The sequence below is a fragment of the Spinacia oleracea genome, chromosome 2 (genome assembly GCF_020520425.1).
Source record: "Spinacia oleracea cultivar Varoflay chromosome 2, BTI_SOV_V1, whole genome shotgun sequence".
NCBI lineage: Eukaryota > Viridiplantae > Streptophyta > Magnoliopsida > Caryophyllales > Amaranthaceae > Spinacia > Spinacia oleracea.
In genome coordinates this window covers 16,537,774-16,558,598 of record NC_079488.1, presented here as the reverse complement: position 1 = coordinate 16,558,598, position 20,825 = coordinate 16,537,774, and positions in this window count along the sequence as shown.

The following is a 20,825-nucleotide window of genomic DNA, read 5'->3' as shown; positions in this document are numbered from 1 at the left end:
CCCAAATGGCACGCCTGTTGAACCCCAAACCTGGCAACAACAGCTTCTGCACACTCCACATCCCATGTTGCTTTCTGTGAGGGGGTCGAAAAAGCACGAGGCTAATGTGTGACCTCATCCCTCGTGGGTGTGACGTTTCTTTTTGTCAAATCAAGTGTAATTGGATTTCCTGTGAGTTTACACCCAATTGACTAGTAATATAGGAGTCGCCATTCAGTTTTTAACGACAATGAGAAAAACTGACAAAACCCGGTTATCGTGACATAAAGGGAGTGCAATTATGTTTGACCACGATGGCCATAGGTTCCCTTGTGATCCCTGGTGTGGGGATCTCTCAACGTACACCCGCAGGGTAGAGATTGAGGGTTCGGGGGACTGTAACTACCGAGAGGAGCACTCGCTCGTCGATAACTCCAGAGGCAGGATATCCTTACTAGCTCAGCATAAATAATTGAAGGGACATGCATTAACTATTAAACTAATATGCAGCACATAATACTAGATCGATCGCGATTATCTGACTTATATTGCTTTAAGGGACCTAGCATGATAGTTCAATTTCCCAAAATATTATCTTTATTAGGCGTGGTAGAACAATCAGATTTAATTAGTTTAACAGTTTATAAAAGGGCGAGGAAAGCAATTAAATCATGGAAAAGGGATACATTACGACGCACCCTTGAGAGGTGCGTCACGGTTCTCAGAAAACTAACCACTTTGACTTTGCTATTTCTCCTTTTATTTAACGAATCTCAAGTTACGGGCTTAATTCTTCGGTTACAAGGGACAGGATACGTTCTGTTCGATTTTTGGATTGATTGCGACAGAACGCGGGATCAATTTCGCAGCGTGAGGCTTAGGCTTAGGGGTTGGAGTCAATACTCAGAATATGAATTGTGTGTCCTTTTCACGTCGAATTTGGGGCTATATTTATAGAAAAGATTTCGTGGAAAGATAGAATTTTAGAGCTCTAATGCACGAAGAATTAGGAAAGAATACGTCCCAGGTAATTTCAGCGCCCAGGGCTGGGCGCCGAAGATTTCGGCGCCCAGAGCCAGGCGTTGAAAATAGGGTCTGGGCCGTTTTCTTTGTCAGATTTGGACTCTTAGAATCCGGACTGTTTGAGACTTATTCGAGTCTTTTAGCGCGTATTAACTTTATGACGGAATGCGTCTGGGCCCGTTACGAACTCTAGGCTCGTTAGGATTTTAATTAGTACGTAACTCTTATTTTCGAATCATATTAGGAATAGGATTCCTCTTGCAATTTCTATCTCATTTAGGATTTATGTTGGAGTGCAACACCTAATTCTGACAGGTTTTTATCTTTTATGATTTGCCACTTTTAACAACTACCCATCACGGCAGTTACTATTTTTAGCAGGTTTCCATAAATAGCAGGTTTCTATAAATAGCAGGTTTCGGGTGAAATGAAAAGGGTGATTGAGATTCGTTATTTTATAGGAGATGCGTTGCCAAGTAGAGATTTTATGTTCTCATCATCGAACCTTCCCTTTCGGGAATAGGGACAAAAGTAGGTGTCTACAGTTAGCCCCCACTTTGACTGAGTCTCGGGATGAGACGATGGTCAAAGTACTAGACGGAGTGCGTCACACAAGCCATAGTGTATGTGACTTGTTTTGCGAGGGTCTCGCGAGCCCCCGAGTGATAACATTTGACTTAAGGGTCATCACTTGAAGTGTCGACATATCCCTCACGTGTCATTGAGATTTATCAACGGATAGTATAGAAACTCCCTCACTTTGTCATTAGAAGTATCTAAAGAGGCGTAGAAAACTCCCTCACTTTGTCATTAGGAGTAGCTACAAATGTTTTCCAAATCAAAGCTATAAAGTGTAATTGGGCCTGGCCAAGCCCAATCACGAGGTAAAAATGTTTTTTCAATATTCTCATTTTCAGGGTTAGCTAAACGAGAAAACCCCCTTGTTTTTATGGGACGTAAAACGAAGGAAAATCCAGCACATCGTTCTTTTTTGGAAAAACGGAAAACCAATCCTTTAATTTTTTGGAAAAAAGGGAAAACCGAAAAAAGTTATCGCTACGGCGACTAAGGACCTGCGCGGTTAGTGGCGCAGACCCCGCCGGCTAAAGATGGCGAGCCTGTCCGCTGAGGGTGGACACCCCGTCCGATAGAAGTGGACGAATCTGTTTTGAAATTTGAAAATAAGGACCTACGTGGTTTGTGACGTAGACCCCGCCGGCTAAAGATGGCAAGCCTGTCCGCTAAGGGTGGACACCCCGTCCGATAGAAGTGGATGAATCTATTTTGAAATTTGTTTGTGTTTTTTGAAAATAAGGACCTACGCGGTTTGTGACGTAGACCCCGCCTGCTGAAGATGGCGAGCCTGTTTTATTTTGTTTTTTGAAGATTCTATTTTTCGAAAACTAAGGACCTGCGCGGCTAGTGACGCAGACCCCGCCCCCTGAAGGTGGGCGAGCCCTGTCCACTGAGGGTGGACGTCCCTGAATTTGTTTTTTTTTTGATTTGGAATTCGCGTGGTTCGTGACGCGATCTTGCCAACTGAAGATAGGCAAGTTCCTATTTTTTGTTCATCGTGATTTCTTTTGAGAATTTCCCTTTTTGTTCATTCTCGTAGGAGCGAATTCTTTCGAGGGATGCTCGGACTTAGTTGTAACCTGAACGTGGGTTGACAACGGGCTTAGAAGGACCTTTGTCTTGTGGTCATCTTCTTTTGTGGTTTTGAGCTAGTCTTTACGGCTCGATTTTTTGCCACCACTTGGTCTTTGATCATGTACAAGTATCAACGGCGACCTTTATTCTAAGGTCGAAATCCATTTTTTCTTTTGAGATTATCCAAACATAGGACTGCGTATAGAGTAGTCAGGGAATATTGTTTTAACTTTGCATATTTTCTTTTGAAATATATATTTTCTTTCGAGCCACCAAGCACTCGTGCTTGACAGTCATTTCTTGTAAAAGAGGTTCCTTGGGGATACACAATTTGTAATGTTCTTGATCGTGTTTGGGATCGTGCTCGTAAGTACGAGCGATCTTTGTAGTGGTGTGCTACTTTTAACAAAGCCGTGAGGTGCGACTTTCAGTAAAGAAATCGGCAATTTTCGAGTCGAACGGATACGACAGGGCCCTATAGAAGTCAGGGGCCCTTTTTTTTGGGTCTGGGATCATTTTCGGCGCCCATGCCTGGGCGTTAAAGATTTCGGCGCCTAGCTCTGGGCGCTGAAAATGATTTCTGGCTTGGTTTCTTGATGACACAGTTGGCCTCTTGTTCGCTCGTTTTCTTCTTTTCTTTTCGTCTAGAGATTCCATTTTTGAGCCGTTCATTTGAGATCATGTTGATTGGTGAATAACAATTATTTCTCGAGAAACCGTAGCCTAATAGTGGACCAACGATGTTTATTATTTCCTTATTCGTTCGCAATTTCTTAGCTTAGAACGATTGTGGGATTAATCTTCAACGCCCAAAGTCAGGCGTGGGATTTGGCGTTGGTGTTGATTATTGGGCAGGATCTGCCTCTTTTCCGTTTGCTTATTTCACTTGGAAATTCTACGTATTCTCTTCTTTTGTTTTTTTTCCTTTATTTTTTTTGAACGTAGAATTTTATTAGAGATCACAATGAGCTGAGTGATCGTGATGATTTCTCGAGAAGCCGTAGCCGATTGGTGGACTACGGTGTTTGTTGCTTTGGGGCGCCTATTTAAAGGAACTGTCGCTCTTAAGGCGTGCAATTATTGCAATAGTTGGGCGAGTCTATATGGCCCGAGGAGCATGCCTTGAGGCGTATATTTTTGATCGCTCATATATATTTTTTCTTTTGAACGCGTTCGTGAATGTTCGATACTTAGAATGATGATATGTATATGCGAACGAGCATTCATAGAATGGCCGTTGTGTGCGGTCCATTAATCAGTTTGCATGAATCATTTTTTTTTTGAGCAATGACTGATTTCGAATAGTTTGCTTAGAAGCTTGATAGGGTTCAGGCCCATTCATGAAGTGGGCTCAAACATCGTGCCCTTTCGATTGTTCAAACATTTGCTTTGAGATTTTTTATTTTGCTATGGTTGTTTCGTAGCTTGGAGCTCCCAAGTATGCATGTCGGGATGCTTCCTTTTGGCGTACGATTTTTGTAGGTTCTTTCGAGAAAGATGCCTTGGGGTTTCGCTCGTGTAGGTGCGAGCTATCCCTTCCGTGGTAATATTTCGCTACCTTTAATCCTTAATGTAGGAGTCATGGGGCTTGCATTTTGAATTTGGGCGATAACTAGCCTTTGCCCCTTACTCTTGGTCGTGCCGCATTAGTGCAATATGCCTTACTCTTTTTTTCTTAGACTTGTACCGTGGGACGGTTGAACTTATAGTGCGACATAGGCTTGTGTTGCCTAACAGCGTGTCTTAGAATATTCCTTCAGGTGTTGGGATATCATTATTATTTTTTGCGTTGGAGTACTTCATCACGCCTCGTTCAGGTGCTCGAACAAGTGTAGCACCTTCTGCGTTAGTGTGCACGGCTTATTACTTCGTTCGATGCGAGGATTCATGGATGTTTTTTCTTGTTTTTATACCTGGGCAAATTTGGCAAGCCGAGAGAGTCAGCGCCCAGGCTGGGGCGTTAAAGATATCGGCGCCCAGCTCTGGGCGTTGAAAATGATTTCTGGGCAGAATTTGACAGTTTTTTTTTTATCCTTGATTTTTCTTTTGCTTTTGCTTTGGAACGACGTAGACTGTGTAACGGGTGCTTGTAGGGCGAGCGTTATGTGCAGTAGTTTGATCGGAGTTTTGGTGACTCGCGATTAGAATTTGGGAGGGGTGACTTTATATATTCTAAGTAGTGCTTAGAATTTGGGAGGGGTTGTAGCCATTCTAAGGTTCGTTTTACACGATTAAAGCTTAGGATTGTGCCCCTATGACGTGTGTATAGCATTAGCGTCGAGAATTTGCGATAAAATCGTCATTTCGAGCATTTTTAGAGTGTTTTTCTCAAGCCCCCAATTGTAGCTACGGGATTGGCTTGGTGCTATAATGCTTGACTTACGTTTTTATGCATTCATGGTGACATGGATCATGAATAGCTTGAACGAGACTCGTTTAGTGAGAGGTACGTTCGAGTAGTGATTTGCTACTTCTCTTGTAAATGTCATATTGTGCGACATTGCCATGGTCAAGGTAGTCACATGTTAAAGTGTGCCTTGACCAAAAGCTAGGTGCCTTTCTTTACCCATAATCATATTTAGAAATCTTTTTGACTCACTTGCAACATCGAGATAAACGCATACTTAGCTTAAACCAACGACACTTTATTATGTTCGAAGAAGTCTTTGAAAATTATTTAAAATCCGAGTCCTACTGTGTACAATCCGAAGTGTCCTAAGTAAGTTGACTTATAGAAGGGTTCTTATAGGATTACATGAGTGAATCAAAATACTGTTACGTTTTTTGGAATGATGTCTAAGGATTTGCTGGAAGCCAGGGTGCAGGCGTCAAGATATTACTTGTGCCCGTGTGGCACATGCTTTGGGCTTTTAGGGCCATCTTTTCCAGAATTGCGGGAATATAAACCGTTTTCAAATTGACTTAGATTTACCTGGTGTATGTCTGCACGAAAGGTCAAGGTATGCTTAGTTCTTTCCCTAGTTCTTTCATTTCAATCTTTAGCCCCCAGTTGCTATTATGTCTTCTCATTAATGATGCTTTCAGATTTCGATTTTAGATGCCCGTGTCATATGTCTGAGTAGGGTGAGCCTTGGTTAAGTGCCAAGTCTTATTGACAATGTCTGATTTTTTTTTCAAAGGGGATTCGCAATCATTTGAATTACCATGAACGGGTACCCTGAGTTCAAAGGAATGATGGGGCGATGCCGTAGAACAATCCTCTTTTTTGCAAGCTTACTGCCTTTACTACTTGTTGTCGATTATGACTGTGTCTAGTGGTGAAAGAAGGTCTTTAAGTGAGTTAGTTTGCTTTAGGGAGGGTCAAGTCGAGTATTTTAGAGGTCATGGACGCACACGCTAGCCCTTATTCAATTGAGGCAAAGCGATCTTTTGAGTATTGGCTAAGTGCCTAAGAGTGTGAGTGCTCCTTCTGGCAAGGGTATGTGCCCTTATTATTTTTCGATGTGTGCTCATTTTGGCATCTTGATGACTTGGATTCTTCCTTTGACTTTAAATTTTTCTTTCGTTTTGGATTGCAAGTAATTAAATTTCAATAAGGGACTCTATTTTTTATTCTTGTTATTCTATAGGGTTTAACATTTTTGCAAATTGGTTGGACCGAATCATGGATTGCCTACGTATCCGCCTTAAATAGATTTAATTTGGAATCAGGTCTTGCGTAGTTCTTAGCCTAGAAAATGGTTTCTTAGAATGCCGATTTTAAACAAGTACGTTCTGAGGTGGAATCGTAATGTTTGAAATAGGATGAGATAAGTGAAGTTCATTATTATTTTAATCTGCTGCTTTGCCGTAAGCCAAATTTTTTTTTTTATTTTTTTTTGAAGTACATGTATTGGCACAAAAATCTTTTCATGTGTTTTTTGGTACGTATATCTGAATACGTGTTGTACCCCTCCAAGTGTTCGTTATTTTTCTGTGTATGTGCGGATAAAATGACGAGCACTTCTGGACAAAATTTGGCAGGCAGAGAGATTCAGCGTCCAGGCTGGGGCGTTAAAGATTCCGGCGCCCAGCCCAGGGCGCTAAAAATGATTTATGGGCGGATCTTTTTTGGTGCGCTAAATACTTCTTTTTCTTTTTAGACGAACTTTTAAAGGCGCTTTGCAAAGTTTGCTTTTTTATTATTTATTATTAGTTTTTGTACTTTTCATTTGTCTTCTTTTTTTATTCGTGACTCAAGACGGTTTGAAAGATAGGTTGAATGCGATAGGATAATTTGTATAGGTATTGGTCAAGCATGAGGATTACATCTGCTAGGACTCACAATTTGCAGCCTCAAGCTAGTGTCATGAGTTTACATCAACCAAGGTCAATGAGTAGCATGGGGACGGCTCAAGGGTATATCAACAGGATGTATCCATATAAGTTATATGGTCATTATGCTAATGGTGGTGCGAGAGCAGGTTTGTGCTTTGGGAATAATGGGTATGACGCACGTGTCAATGACCGTGCGTGGTTTGCAGTTGACAACAAGTTCAGGAACAAGAGTCGAGGTAATGGTTTCTTGGGTTATGGCAATGAGAACATGGATGGGTTAAATGAGCTGAACAGGGGCCCCAGAGCGAAGGCGTCTAAGAACATAAGGACTGGAAAGGGTAGACTGTAGGGGAATACAGTTAAACATAATAACATGTGCGGAACAATCCCCAAAGCCAAGAAACATGTATAAAGCACAGATTAAGCAAACTTACATTCGAAGCGTGTTTTCCACAATAATCCGTCAACGAACACGAACAAAGAACTCCACTTGTCGTTCCTCTACTTGGTTCACCGACACGATCAAATCCGTCTTGATTATCGTAGCTTAGACAATCGATCAAGAGATTTGCTTTTGGGATGAACACACTATGGAGGCACAGAGAGAATTAGGGTTCTCTGTTTTCTCCTAGGGTTGTGTGTAGTCTAAATTGTGATTGCAGTAAGTTGGAAATTAGGTCATAAGGTTATTTACATAACCTTACTAAACCGACCAAGCCCGGCCAGCAAGCCACGCGTGAGACAAGTCACAGCGCGCTGGGCCATGGGCCTCGCTGCTGTGGCTGTGTCGCTGCACAGGCCCGCGCGCACACGCACAGCCATGCTCGGCAATGGGCCTAGCGCTGCCGTGTTGCCTTGGCGTTTTGCTCGCTCGCCTAGCGCGCCCATGGGCCTTGAGTGCTTCGCGTACTCGGCTCGTGGGCCGCCCTTCGTATTCGCGTTTAATATATTTCCGATATATTATTTATCGTTTCGTATACGACGAATCACCGTCGTATGATACGATTTATTCGTTTCGCCTAGCTTACGAATATTCGCGATACGATATACGATTCTGATGCAAGGTCGTATCATATAATACGTTTCCAACTTAAATCCCGAAAAGCTATTAAATGAATTTCTGATTCATTTAATCCGGTGATCTGTTACGTGTCATTGGTGTGACCTTGTAGGTTCAGTCAAGAGTAAGTTGTGAGTTCAATTAGAACTCACTGATCGGAAGCATTGCTCCAGCTAGCTGTTCCGATCACTTGATCTCACTGAATTATTTGTTCGCAATTAATATGAACCTTGGTATTAGACTTAATGCACCTTGGGTGAAGGACATATTTCCTTCAATCTCCCACTTGTCATTCAGACAAGTGTGCATCCACATTCCTTTGTCACTTAGTGTTACTTACTGAACATAAGGTAAGATCCAAGTCATCCTTATTAGGTCCAGAAGTGTTTCTCGGATTACAGAGTTCAACTGTCAAACTTTTGCAGAAGGTTAAGCCTAACCATTCTGAGCACGGCTATGCATTTTACAGTATCTAACTCTCCTAGAGGCCTTGTTACACAATAACACCATATCCTATCAAAGATAGGAGGACAATCCATTATTGCAATCTATGAACACTCACTTTGATTCATAGTACGCCCATTAACTGCTTTTATAGCCTCCTTTTACGGTGCGACGTTTAGCTAGTATCAAAGCGAACTAATTCTCAAACGAGCAGACACAATCGCTCATGTTCTGAGGAACAGTTTCTAATCACCATTAATGAGAACTACCTATGACATGACTTTAATCTCTTAAAGCGTTCTCATGGTCAATCCGATACAAGATCCAATAAGTATCTATGCAAAAGATTCTGACATCCAGTCACTCTAATCCAAGAAACGGAACTAAGTAATCTACTTGCAATCTAATCTTCATTAGTCATTGGTCGTCCACCTTTCAATGACCTGGATTAGGGATCCTTTGTGACTTCAATATTCAAGTTCACTTATGGGTGTTTCTTTGCCAAAGAATCCATCTTGACATCCCATTTGAATGATTTGAATCACATGGACTTATCATTTAATTCTAAACCACAATTAAATGAATATGAAATAATAAATTTCATAAATATGAAATGGTTAAACCAATTGTTTTAAACATAAATCTAACAGATGTTCTAAAACAATACTTAGAAAATCAAAGCCATTCTCCAACATGCTTGATTCCCATGGTTGCTACATGTGCGTTGTGTTTCACTTGTGGCAACGGTTTAGTCAATGGATCCGCGACGTTGTCGTCAGTTCCAACCTTGCAAATCTCGATTTCCTTTCTTTCAAAGATCTCTCGAAGTATATGAAATCGCCGCAGTACGTGCTTGGACTTCTGGTGGCTCCTAGGCTCCTTTGCCTAGGCAATGGCTCCGCTATTTTCACAATACAAAGCCACTGGTCCTTTAATGGAGGGGACAACACCAAGTTCTTCGATGAACTTCCGAATCCAAACAGCTTCCTTTGCTGCTTCTGAGGCAGCAATGTACTCGGCTTCGGTTGTAGAATCCGCAATAGTGCTTTGCTTAGCACTTTTCCAGCTTACTGCTCCGCCGTTGAGGCATAACACAAACCCAGACTGTGATCTGAAATCATCTCTGTCGGTTTGAAAGCTTGCGTCCGTATAGCCCTTAACAATCAACTCATCTGTACCACCATAAACCAGAAACTGATCCTTAGTCCTTTTCAGGTACTTTAGGATGTTCTTGGCAGCAGTCCAATGCGCCTCACCTGGTTCTGACTGGTACCTGCTCGTTGCACTTTGTGCGAACGTAACATCTGACCTTGTACAAATTATAGCATACATGATGGATCCAATAGCCGAATCGTATGGAATTCCACTCATCTTTCTACGCTCATCAGATGTTTTGGGACACTGATTCTTGCTTAGATATACTCCATGTGACATGGGTAGATGGCCTCTCTTGGCTTCCATCATATTGAACCTAGCTAGAACTTTGTCAATGTAAGTGCTTTGGCTTAGTCCAATCATCCTCTTAGATCTATCCCTATAGATCTTGATGCCCAATATGTACTGTGCCTCTCCTAAGTCCTTCAATGAGAAACACTTCCCGAGCCAAGTCTTTACAGACTCCAACATAGGAATGTCGTTTCCAATAAGCAGTATGTCGTCAACATACAAGACTAGGAATGCAATTTTACTCCCACTGACCTTCTTGTATACACAAGATTCGTCCTGATTCTTGATGAAGCCAAACTTATTGACTGCTTCATCAAATCGTTTATTCCAACTCCTTGATGCCTGCTTTAGTCCGTAGATGAAATTCTTAAGCTTGCATACTTTTCCTTGGTTCTTTTGATCGACAAAACCCTTCGGCTGTGTCATGAACACAGTCTCTTCAAGAACGCCGTTCAAGAAGGCAGTTTTGACATCCATTTGCCATATTTCATAGTCATGAAAGGCGACAATCGCAAGGATTATCCGAATAGACTTAAGCATCGCGACTGGAGAAAAGGTTTCATCGTAGTCAACGCCGTGAACGTGCCTGTAACCTTTTGCTACCAATCTAGCCTTGTATATGTATACAATTCCATCTTTGTCTTTCTTCAATTTGAAGACCCATTTGCATCTGATAGGTGTGAACCCATCCGGCAAATCAACCAAATCCCAGACTTGATTTTCAGACATGGAGTCTATTTCAGATTGCATGGCCTCTAACCATTTAATGGAGCTTGGGCTCGTCATAGCTTGCTTGTAAGTCAAAGGTTCATCACTATCCAATATGAGAACGTCTAAGTTTTCAGTCAAGAGGACGCCTGTCCATCTGTCCGGCTGAAAAATAGTTCTATTTGACCTACGAGGGGCAATAACGTTTTGAGGAACTACTCCCACTGGCTCTTCTAAAGAACTTGAAGGTTCATCAACTTGAACTGCTTCTAAAGAGTTCTGAGTTCGTTGTTCGTCTCGAATCTCTTCGAGGTCTATTATTCTCCCACTTGTCAATTTGGAAATATGATTTATTTCCAAAAAGACACCGTCACAAGCAATGAATACCTTGTTGTCTGACTTGTAGTAGAAGTAATACCCCATAGTTTCCTTTGGATACCCAACGAAGAAACATTTGTCAGATTTAGGTTGTAGCTTGTCCGAAATTAATCGCTTGACATATGCTTCGCAACCCCAAATCTTCAGAAAAGACAACTTTGGAAGTTTCCCAGTCCATAATTCGTATGGAGTCTTTTCAACAGCTTTTGACGGAGCACGATTAAGTGTGAGTGCTGCAGTTTGCAACGCATGTCCCCAGAACTGTAAAGGAAGTTCGGCCTGACCCATCATTGACCTGACCATATCGAGTAAGGTCCTGTTTCTCCGTTCCGACACTCCATTCCATTGAGGTGTCCCCGGAGCAGTCAATTCAGAAAGAATACCGCATTCTTTTAGATGGTCATCAAACTCGTGGCTAAGATATTCACCTCCTCGATCCGATCTTAGAGCTTTGATTTTCTTGCCATGTTGATTCTCTACTTCATTTTGAAATTCTCGGAATTTCTCAAACGATTCAGACTTGTGCTTCATTAAGTAAATATAGCCATATCTACTGAAGTCGTTCGTAAACGTTATGAAATAGCTGAACTCACCTCTAGCTTTCGTACTCATAGGCTCACATACGTCCGTATGTATTAGCCCTAGTAGTTCGCTTGCTCTTTCTCCCACCTTTGAGAAAGGTTGCTTTGTCATTTTGCAAAGTAAAAAAGATTCGCATTGATCAATCTTCTCTAAGTCGAATGATTCTAGAATTCCTTTCCGTTGAAGTAATTCCATGCGCTTTATGTTTATATGGCCTAATCGACAATGCCACAGAAATGTGAGATTCGAATCACCAGTTTTAGCCTTTTTGGTATTTATGTTATAAATGTGTTTGCTCGTATCTAGCACGTAAAGACCGTTTTCTTGTTGTGCTGAACCATAAAACATTCCATTCAAAGCAAAAGAACAACTATTGTCTTTAAATTGAAAACTAAAACCTTTAGAATCCAAACTTGAAACAGAAATGATATTTCTGGTGATACTAGGAACATAGTAACAGTTTTCTAGTTCCAAAACAATCCCACTAGGCAAAGAAATAAAATAAGATCCTACGGCTAATGCAGCAATCCGTGCTCCATTTCCCACGCGTAGATCCATCTCGCCTTTATCCAGCTTTCTACTTCTCCTTAGTCCCTGTGGATTGGAACATAAGTGTGAGCCACAACCAGTATCTAATACCCAAGAAGTAGAATTAGCTAGATTACAATGTATAACATACATACCTGAAGGAGAAGCAACGTTTCCGTCCTTCTTCTCTTCCTTTAGTTTGGGGCAATCTCGCTTGTAATGACCAATTTCATTACAATTGAAGCATTGCGATGTAGATGGAGAACGATCCTTCTTCATCTTCTTCTTGGATGGCGCCACTTGCCTTCCTGAAGTAGATGGAGATGCACCCTTGCTTTGGATCTTCCCCGGAACCTTTTTCTTGATTTTCTTACTCTTTACTTTTAGTGATGTTTGCTTATCACTTACAAAGTCCAATTCGTACTGATGAAGCAAGTAAATTAGTTCACTAAGAGTATTCTCCCTTTTCTTGGAAAAATAGAGTAGTTTGAATTTCTTATAACCAGGGTGAAGAGAATTCAAAAGTATTCCCGCAGCTGCAGAATCTGGGAATGGATCACCAAGTAACTCAAGCCGGTTGAGAAGCCCAACCATTTTCTTTGTATGAGTTCTGATTGGTGTCCGTTCTGTCATTTCAAGATCAATGACCCTTTCCCTTGGCTTTTGTCTTTCGACGTCAAAGCAACAACCCAGTGGTGCGTTAAGCTTTAGATCCTCAAATGAATTTACCAATTCAAAAACATTTTGGTCGACATGTTGACCACTATGTTGGAATCTACCACGACATATATCCCTAAGATGCCTTAGGAGTGCCCATGGCTCGTATGCAACGAACCTTGCACTCCAATCATTGGGGATAGAGCCAAGAATAAGATCCATCACTAGCGATACGTGGCTTGCCCACGTATAGTGCTTTTCCGGAGTCATATCCTTTGAGTAATAGCTGGGGATGGGATGGTCAACTACATATTCAATGTTGTTCCACCTGAGGACTTGCCGAAGCTTCCTCTCCCAATCAAGAAAGTTTGATAGGTTCAATTTTACATCCAGAATTTCAGTTACTTTGAGTTATGTTTTGATTGCGGCCATTTTGATTACTACAATCGAAAAGAATTTGCAATAAATAACCATTCATACAATTCAATAACTTTGAAATAAAAGCAAAACATGCAATCATTAAAGCTATTAAAACATTTCATTCATGCAAAAAAGCAAAAACATGGTCCTAAATGAATGAAACGATTCCAAGACCCCAAAAGTCCTAAATTCTTAAGCAGCTTTAGCATGTCTTAAGTATTTTAAGATTTTAGGTAAGCAAAACCTATTGCTAGTAATCTCCAAATTACTCTTGGTTAATAAATTAATGCCATAATTTATCCCATTGCCACAACTTAATGCCATTGTTGTTTGAGTTATAACCACAATCAACGTGCTCCTTTAGGACGCCTTACCATCTAAGTTAACTAAAATAGCACCTCGCTTTAGCGTAAACCTACTATCTTAGATCCCTAGATTTTTGTAAGTGTTGATTTGGAAGGCAATTTTTAAAACTCAATATTACTTGGACCTAGTTGTTTCTATGTTGGTTCGATTATTTAGTGAACTTAAAACTAATCGATTCATAGGAAACAACCTGTTCATGCAAAGCATACATACATTCATACATTCATGCATAATATATATATTAAATTGCATAAATAATTGGTGATCTAGTATGGCCCAAAACTTCTTGTCTTGAAGCATCCAATCTTTATCACCTCCTTGTTAGCTTGGCATCGTCTTGAATCTTCGTTCAAATGCTAACTTAAAGTTCTAAACTTAGAAATACTTGAAAATAACAAATTACATCAAAATTTCCATGGTACGCAGACCATATTTAAAACTTTACATTCAAAGATAGAACGGTGCGCTAACCGTATTTAACTATCCTAAATTTGGCCATACTAGTCACTTGGAGTACCTGCACTGCATAAAATATATATTCTACGCATTCACCCATTCTTATGCTAAAACGAATGGCCCATGTTAATATGCAAGTATTTACGTGAATTAATTAAAATTCTCGTTCACATAAACGCGTCCTAAAAGATTAATCAATTTCCAAATTATTAATCCTTAGACTTTATTCTAATTAAAATTGAATTTAATTAAAATAATGCGACCTACGAAATAATTAAAATAATTATTTCATTTTAATTGCATTTAGTGGCTCCCACTCAAACCAATAATTATTCCGGATAATTAATTATGAAATATTAAATTAAAACTCGCGGCCCGACCCAAGCAAATAAAATATTAAATTAAAAATCCCGTTAGCCCAAATTAATGCAAATACACGAAGCACAACTAATTAAATGATTTAAAAAAAATTTAATCAAACGGCCTAGGCTTGCGCCCAGCCCGTCGTGCGATAGGCCCAAGGGCACACGAGCATTGCCCGCGAGCGCCCAGCCCATCGCATCGCATAGCATCCCATCGCTCGCCCATCACTCGCGCGTCATGCCCCTCCCACACGCGTCGCGCGCCATGCCTTGCGCATGCGCATCGCGTACCCGCAGCCTAGCTGCCCTGCGTTGCGTGTGTGTTGTGCATCGTGGGCGCTCGACGTCGCAAGCATCGCGCTTTGCTTCATCGCAGCCCCGCAGGCATCGCCCGCCCCTGCCTTGCCTAGCGCGCACGAGGCACGCAGCTCGTGCTGCTACCTGTGTCGCATGGCACGGCTCGCATAACGGGCTCGTATGGCTCGACGAGCCATACTTCCATCATGCCCATGTTCGTGTTTTTGGTTCGTAAAACGGACCAACCTAATTAAAATTAAATTTTAATTCAAGAACTTGCATTAATTTTATTTTTCAAAAAAGTTACGATTTAATTTTTCGAAAAACAACGATTTTTAACGATTTAATAAACTTTAACGACAATGCAATTTCGTAAAATTAATAAATGAAGGACTAACAATATTCAAACTTTTAAGAACGATCGAATCAACTTTAAAATTTGAACCTTTAATTAATAAAATCCGAAATTTTACATTGTTCGTAAACAATTAAATTTCAGATTATTAGTAAATTGGTTTAAGTGTGATTAAAATTAACGAAACCATTCAAAATTTTAATCCAATAATTTTAAAATTAGCCACTGACCCATGAAATTATATCCCCTTTCCCAATTAACCGAATTATTAATCCATAATTAATTAAAAATCAATTAGGGTTGTAAATTTTACGAATTGGGGAAAGGCAAAATTAGGGTTTATACTTATCGGAGTAGTTTAGGTCGACATTTTAATTGAATTACTGTCTGACACATTTAATTTTTAATGAAAAATTAACAAAAACGCCCAAAAACTGATGCTTCGAGGCCTGTTTTCGCAATTCTATTCTCATGAGTTGATCTTAGAAAATCGTTTTCCATCAGATTAGGGTTTTAAAAATCGAAAAAGCGAGTATTTTTTATTTCGGAACTGCCAATTTCGCAATTAATCCCATAATTCGAAAAAATTCCGAAAAATCAACAAAAATTCCAAAAATTTTGACAATGCAAAAACAATATTAATCATGCTAATTCATGCTTTGAATACATAAGGCTCATGATACCACTATAGGGGAATACAGTTAAACATAATAACATGTGCGGAACAATCCCCAAAGCCAAGAAACATGTATAAAGCACAGATTAAGCAAACTTACATTCGAAGCGTGTTTTCCACAATAATCCGTCAACGAACACGAACAAAGAACTCCACTTGTCGTTCCTCTACTTGGTTCACCGACACGATCAAATCCGTCTTGATTATCGTAGCTTAGACAATCGATCAAGAGATTTGCTTTTGGGATGAACACACTATGGAGGCACATAGAGAATTAGGGTTCTCTGTTTTCTCCTAGGGTCGTGTGTAGTCTAAATTGTGATTGCAGTAAGTTGGAAATTAGGTCATAAGGTTATTTACATAACCTTACTAAACCGACCAAGCCCGTAGGCAAGGCCGGCCAGCAAGCCACGCGTGAGACAAGTCACAGCGCGCTGGGCCATGGGCCTCGCTGCTGTGGCTGTGTCGCTGCACAGGCCCGCGCGCACACGCACAGCCATGCTCGGCCATGGGCCTAGCGCTGCCGTGTTGCCTTTGCCTTTTTCTCGCTCGCCTAGCGCGCCCATGGGCCTCGAGTGCTTCGCGCACTCGGCTCGTGGGCCGCCCTTCGTATTCGCGTTTAATATATTTCCAATATATTATTTATCGTTTCGTATACGACGAATCACCGTCGTACGATACGATTTATTCGTTTCGCCTAGCTTACGAATATTCGCGATACGATATACGATTCCGATGCAAGGTCATATCGTATAATACGTTTCCAACTTAAATCCCGAAAAGCTATTAAATGAATTTCCGATTCATTTAATCCGGTGATCTGTTACGTGTCATTGGTGTGACCTTGTAGGTTCAGTCAAGAGTAAGTTGTGAGTTCAATTAGAACTCACTGATCGGAAGCATTGCTCCAGCTAGCTGTTCCGATCACTTGATCTCACTGAATTAATTGTTCGCAATTAATCTGAACCTTGGTATTAGACTTAATGCACCTTGGGTGAAGGACATATTGAAGGAAATAATGCCCTTGGTCCAAGTATGCATTCTATGTTAAGTCTAATAAATGCGGTTCAGTATTAATTAACAAGTTAATAATTCAGTGAGATCAAGTGAGCTGAATGCCTAGCTAGAGGCCGCTTCAGTTCAAGTGGAATTAATGATATTAATCCACAGCTTACTCTTGACTGAACCCGTAGGGTCACACAAATAGTACGTAAACGGATCAAGTATTTAATGGCATTAAATACTCCATCTATGAATATTCGGAACCGACGGATCTTGGTTTCAGTGGGAGCTAAGATCGTCACAGGCAAGAAATGAATACTCCGGAAACGATGATATTGCCGGAAACGGAAATATGGATCGTATCGGAAATATGAATATTATCCAAGTCGTAGATGTTGCCGGAAACGGAAACATGGTACGTATCGGAAAATATTGTTGGAAATGGAAATATTACCAGAATCGGAAATATTGCCGGAAACGGAAATATTGTCAGAATCGGAAATATTACCGGAATCGGAAAATAATTCCGGAAACGGAAATATTAAATATTTGTTCGAAACGGAAATTAATTCCGGAATCGGAAATATTAAATATTGTTCGTATCGGAAATAGATTCCGGAAATGGAAATTTAATCGGAAGCGTATCGTACGAATTAGCATCGGACGAGGCCTGCCGGACGAAGGCCCAGCACGAAGCCAGGCCATCGCCCAGCAAGCACGCACGCCACAGCCCAGCGCGCACAAGGCCGCGCATGCGTGGGCCGCGCTGCGTGGGCTGCTGCTCGCATGCGTGGGCAGCCCTTGTGGCTGCCGTGTGTGTGTGAGTTTGAGCTCATGCGAGATTCCTGAATCTGCAAGAGTCAGTGTATGATTAAATGTCTATTCCTATTGGATAAATTGATTAAGTAGAATTCATGTAGAATTCTAATTCCAATTAATTCGCATCCTACTAGGATTACGATTCCTTTTCCATAACTCTATAAATAAAGGCCTAGGGGTCATAATTTATATACAAGTTTCAAAGTATTCAAAAGTGAGTTTTTTGAGAAAAAAAATTCAACCACCCATCTTGCCCCAAAAGTGCCGAATTTTCTGAGTACCTTAAGGGCGATTCTAGTTGGTCAATCTTAAGGCGGATCCGGACGTGCTGTGGACTTTCTACGGAGGGACGACACTTGGAGTCCTAAAAGACTTGTTCTTGTTCGGTTCGGGCGCAGCTAGGGAAGGCACGCAACAAAGAGTATGCATCTAAACTATGCTAAATGATTATGTGTAAATAATATGTTTCCTGGGTTAATGGTTGTTTCCGCATGATTTATGTAAATGTCATATGTATCATAACCTAACAGTGGTATCACGAGCCCCTTATTATTTTCATAATCTAAATTGCATGAACATGGTTAAATATTACAAATTTGCAAGAATTAAAAGGGGTGATTAATTTTCGTAATTGTTAATTAATTGCAAATTGCGTTTATTTAATTATATGTACGCAGTTTTTCGGCAGTTTCTTCATTACTCATCCGAATTGAGTGATTTTTGTGTCAATTCCGCATGTAAAAGGCATTCTAAAATTTTGACAAAAATAGTATTTTTCTGCCGAACCCAGAATTCTCAAATTCGAAGCCTAACTATGACTTTTCGAAGGTTTTAGTTTTTCGGATGCAAAATTTCGTAAATTTAAGATGTTAAATTAAATATTTGCGATTCTTGTTGATAAATCTTGAATTTTTGATTGACCTACTGCATATGTTTAACAAGTTTGAATGCCTAGTCTTGTTAATTATGCAATCTAATTTGTAATTATGATTAATTTGTTGAAAATTAGAATAATTTAGAATTAATTTGATTTTCATAATTAATTGTAATTTAATTAGAAACCTATGATTAAAAACCACCATAAAAATTGTAAATTTACGATAAATTTTAAATTTTTATGACCTAGACTTGAATCCATATCAATCGGAAATCAATTGGATAATAAATTTTCGATTTTTCGCCCTAAAATTATGAAATTAATATTATTTATTAATTTGTCATTAATTTTGAATATAAATTTTAAATTTTTATGCGATTCGTTCAAATAACTTGCACGCACGAAGCAATGGACGCTTCGTGTTACCCTTAAGGGGTGTTGTATAATGCGGGCATGCGACGACGAGCAAGGGAGCTCGTCGCCCGTGCGGCACGAATGCAATGAGCAAGGGCGTAGTGCACGAGCGCAAGGCAGCAGCCCTGCCTTGTGTCGTGTGCCACGAGCAATGAACGGATGGGCATGGGCGAGGGGCGAGCCAAGGCAGTCGCGTGTGGGCAGCAAGCAAGCTGCGCCACAGCGCGCGCTGCCTCGCACAACAGCGCGCAACCTCGTGCGCAGCGAGCGCAAGCTCGCGTGCCACGAGCGCTGCGCACAGCATCACTCGCGCGCACAGCGCGCGACGTCGCCCGCCCAGCGAGCGATGTCGCGCACCAGCGAGCGATGGCTCGCGCGCGCGCAGCGAGCGATCTCGCGCGCCAGCGAGCGATGGCTCGCGCGCACCAGCGAGCGATGCAGCGCCCCAGCGAGCGATGGCTCGCGCGCACCAGCGAGCGATCTCGCGCACCAGCGAGCGCGGTAACGCGCGCGCGCTGCGAGCGATAGCTCGCGTGCGGTGGGCGCTGTGCGGAGGCTTGCGTATGGGACAGCAGCAGCTATGCAACGAGCGCATGGGCTGCGCGCACATGGCCAGCAATGGCTGTGTGCGTACAGCCCATGGGCGTGCAACGCATAGGATGTTTGCGTTTCGATTAGATCGTTTTTGAATGTTTAATTTGAAAATTTCAGTTCACGTAATTTTAATTGATTTTAAAATTAATAATTTGAATTAATTTCTTGGATTTTAATTTTGAATATTATAATTATAATAAATGGCATTTATTCTAATTATTTTACTAAAATTAAAATCATAAATTAATTTAAATGTGACTGAAATTAAAATTAAATTTTTGGATTCAATTATAAATTTATATGAGCTTTAAATTTTAATTAAATTTGTATGTTTCCGGTTAGACTAGAAATACAATTTTATGTTTAAAATTAGTAAAGCATATGAATTTATTGGTTTGAGTGGGAGTGCTTTTAGTCATAAACTCTTGATTAGGTCTACAAATCCTTAAGGTTAAAACAACTCGATTAGAATTAATAAGGACTGAATAATTGGTAGATTATTGGTGACCTTGATTAATTGCTGCAAATGTTTACGTGATGCATAATGTGTTTTAACTAACCAGCTATGTGGGCCATTCATGATAATGAATGGGTGAATGGTATATATTGTATATGTACTGTTTTGCAGGTTATGAAGTGACTAGTATGGCCCAAATAGGATAGAAAATATGGTCTGCGTACCATTAATTTGAATGTAATTGGTCTAAAGCACCAAAGTTATTTTTCAATTCAAATATGGTCTGCGTACCATCAAATAGTTGTAATTAGTTATAACTTATCCTATTTGAAGAAAATGGTGCCTCCCACGGAGATTTTCAAGACGGACTTTGAAGTCAAAGCTTCAAGATGAAGTCGGGCCATACTAGATCACAAATATCTTATGCATGTTTTAAGTTATTTATTGCTTTAAATATGTCTTAAAATGCATGAGATCAAAAGCTTGATTATGTTGCATGATTAAGGATTTTAGTTCACTTAAAATCTAACCAACATAGTAAGAGCCTTAAGTTCCAAACTTAAAAATTGAGTTAAAAGGTGCCATGCCAAAATATACACTTGCTTGGATATCCTTTACATCAATCTAGTAATAGTTTTCGCTCAGCGAGGTGTTACTTATTGGTCCTAAAGGGGCAAGGTACACAAATAATTGTGAGTACATGTTAGTTTTGGTGAAACTCAACGATATAAGTAAGGAGTCCTTTTATGTCGTGGCAAATTCGATAGGTTTACCTAATAAGTTCTTAGACGTACCTATCAACCAAGAATAGTTTCTAGACTATTAGCAAAAGGCTTTTGCTTACCTAAGATGTTCTAGGATTAAGTCGACAAACTGTGCTTAGTTCTTCAATGATTTTAGGATCTTGGAATCATTTTATTCACACCTGCCGGAACACATAACTTGAATAAAATGCTTAATAAACATTGAATTATGCATGTATGCTAGAATTTAAGTT